The sequence below is a fragment of the Galeopterus variegatus genome, unplaced genomic scaffold, assembly GCF_000696425.1.
Source record: "Galeopterus variegatus unplaced genomic scaffold, G_variegatus-3.0.2 Scaffold2875, whole genome shotgun sequence".
Classification (NCBI taxonomy): Eukaryota; Metazoa; Chordata; class Mammalia; order Dermoptera; family Cynocephalidae; genus Galeopterus; species Galeopterus variegatus.
The window spans coordinates 177,413-180,463 of record NW_007728986.1 but is presented as its reverse complement, the minus strand read 5'-3'; the positions used below and the strand labels follow the sequence as shown (position 1 = coordinate 180,463).

At 57.9% G+C, this 3,051-nt stretch overlaps 1 protein-coding gene across 1 annotated transcript in view; it reads right to left on the bottom strand.

Annotated features, from left to right (window-relative positions):
- The window catches only part of SFXN5 (sideroflexin 5), a 126,201-nt gene that overhangs the window by 15,715 nt on the left and 107,435 nt on the right, over positions 1–3,051 (bottom strand). The gene's annotated exons all lie outside the window — the stretch shown is intronic.

Here is a 3,051-nt window from a genome sequence, read left to right as displayed (position 1 = left end):
AAAAGGAGCCTGGAAGGACATGGAACCTCTGCACAGCCCAAGAGGCTCCCTTTAGACCACATCTCTGCAGCCAGAGCCATCTCTCCATTATCTGCCCCAGAGGAACACCTGCCGAAGACCCAGAGTGCTCTAGGACCCTTCCCCACCACAGCGGGGGCCCCACTCCCCCCTCTCTCCACTGCTCCAGGGTAGGCAAGGCGGTTGAATGAGGAGAGAAAATGAGCCAGGAGGAGCTCTGGACTGGGAGTGTGGTGGGGTTTCCTCTCACCTGGCCCCTGTGACCTTGGGTGGTCCTGTGGCTGCTCTGGGCCTCCACTTCCCCAGCAGAGCCAGGAAGATAGTAAACTGGAAGACCTTGAAAATCCTTCGAACTGGGATGGTCTCTGATGCTGTATGGTGGGTTTTCTCTGCCCTGGGTCGCTCCCCTGTGCAGGCAGGTAGAGCTATGAGAGCTCCTTGAAGCTCAGAGCACATGGGTGACTCTGACCCTCACCTAGAACCTGGGACGCAGGCTGATTGCACAGAGAGATGCAGCAGCGGCTTCAGGGAGTGCTGATCCCAGCCCTTTGGGGATGGGGTGCCACAGACCACCAAGAAATACCTCCCTTCCCATACTCAGAACTTCTAGGCAACCTGGGGCCCTCAGCTCCATTTGGAGTTCCCAGGCTGCAGCCTTCCTGGGGGTGGGGAAGAGGGCAGGAAGAGTAGCCCCACCTCAAGACAAGGTGGGCCCTGTGGGTCTGAGGGTGCTGCTGGTGCATGTCCCACACAGGCTCCCGCCTGGTGTGCCTTGAATAGTGTCCCCCAAGGCAGGGGCCCCACCACTATCACAGTCTCCTCCTTGGACTCCAAGGATCTCGGGCCTGGAGGCAGGGCCACCACCTCCTACCCTAAGGCCTGGGGTCCCCAGTCCTCAAGTCCAGCTCTAACACCCCTGACCTCTTATTTTCACCTTCCTCAGCTTCCCTCCAGGAACCCCTGCCCCTCCCACCACCTCTCTTGGGGCCCTACCTGAAGCAGGGCTGAAATCACAAGGTCAGAAGCCCCTCTCTGGCCAGCCCCTGACTTCTCCTCAGCTCAGTTACTCAAATGGCACGCTCATGCTCTGCCTCCTCAGGCCTGCTCCTCCCGCTCAGCTTCCCGCCCATCTTCACTCCCAACCCAGCTCCAATTCTGTGGGCCTCTGCTCCTGTTCTCCCACCAATCTCCTGAATGCCCCACCAGAGGGGATCCTGCGGCCCCTCCCTGAGCTGACCCCTGCCCTCTTGCACCACCCACTGGGCTTCCCTGCCTCCTTCGGCCAGCTGTCCCTCTCATTCTCCCCTCAATGTCTTAAAACTCTGGCCTCCCCCTGCCTCCGTCTCCTTCCTCTCTGCTTGGTCACAAGAACCCAGAAGCCGTCAGAACAACTTCAATGTACCCACCCCCAGCCCAACTGCCTCTGCCCCCCAGTCCTCTTCCACCCACTAACATGGAGACAGGGTTCTCCCCCATCATGGCCGATCCCCTATCTGTGCTCTGGTTCCCTCCCCTCTTCTCACAGTTTGCTCCCCCAACATCCTCCTCTCAATGCCCCCAGTTTCTCTCCTGGTGCCTTTTGCGTTTACACAAGCTCTGGTCTTCCCCATTTTAAAAAAGGAAAAATAAATAAATGAAAGTCTCTCTTGATCCCACATCTTGTTCCAGCTGTGGGCCTGTTTCACTTTTTGCCCCCGGTGCCAAGCATCACCTTTTATCTGCGCCCCGGCCCTCAAGGACAAGATTGCCTTCCTTGCCTGAGACACCAATGCACGCTCTTCAACCTCAGGAAGCTTGACCTCTCTGGAGGATCTGACCCGGTGGACAGCTCCCCCACGTGCCAAGCATCACCTTTTATCTGCGCCCCGGCCCTCAAGGACAAGATTGCCTTCCTTGCCTGAGACACCAATGCACACTCTTCAACCTCAGGAAGCTTGACCTCTCTGGAGGATCTGACCCGGTGGACAGCTCCCCCACCCCTGATCCCACCTGGCCCAGCTCTGCCTTCACTTCCTTGGCCTCCTGTCCTCGGACCCCCGTGGGGCCTCTGTTCTCCACACTCTCCCTGGCTGACCCCACCCACCACCCTCACATCCAGCACTGTTTTTATGGTGGTGGCCTCTACTTTTGTCCCTCCAGCCCAGGCCTCTCTCCTGAATTCTAGAACCAGAGCCAACTTCACACAGGGCACCTCCATTCACATGTCCCATGGGTTCCTCAAACCCCATGTGTCCAATCAACTCAACTTGCTGTCCTCCCTCCAACCTGCCCCACCTCGTGTCTCCATCTTGTTAAGTAGTCCCTACATCTGCCTGGTCGTTCAAAACCAGAAAGCTGGGCGCATATCCCGCAGGTTCCCTTTCCCTCCCACCTCACACTGTTCTTCATCAAATCGTGCTGAAGCTGCTGCCTGACTCTCCCTTAAAGGACCCACTTCCCTTGATGCCCATTGCCAACAGCCTGGTTCAAGCCGCCATCATCTCTCGCTGGATGCCCGCCACAGCCTCCTGATGGTGCTTTCTCCTCCAGAGCTCCAACCTAGCCTCACAATGCAGCCATGGGACCGATCAAAATCAGAATCTGTGGTCCTGCTTTGCACAGCCCTTAGGGTGACATTTACCCTCTCTGCTCTGGCTTCCAAGTTCCCCCACCACCTGGCCCCAGCTCCCCTTACCTGGTCCCCTCATCTCGCCCCACTCTCTGCTCGTGCTGCAGACTTTGCTCAGCTCTTGGAACGTGCTGTGTGCTGCCTCACCTCACACCTTCACATCAGCTGATCCCCAGCCCACGTGTCCCAACCCCCTTCTCACCTGGCCAACTGCAGCCCATGCTCCAGCTCCCAGGGAAATGCCACTTCCCCCTAGGCTTGGTGTGGTTTGCTGTCTCCTCCCACGTCTGGCTGAACTCTGTCCTAACACTCTCACACTTCATTTGCTATTCTATGTTTAATCCTTGAGTTTACTGCTTGACCCTCGGCCCTGTGAGGTCAGAGACTGGGCCAGTCTCATTCTCGGCTCCCCCCCCCCCCCCCCC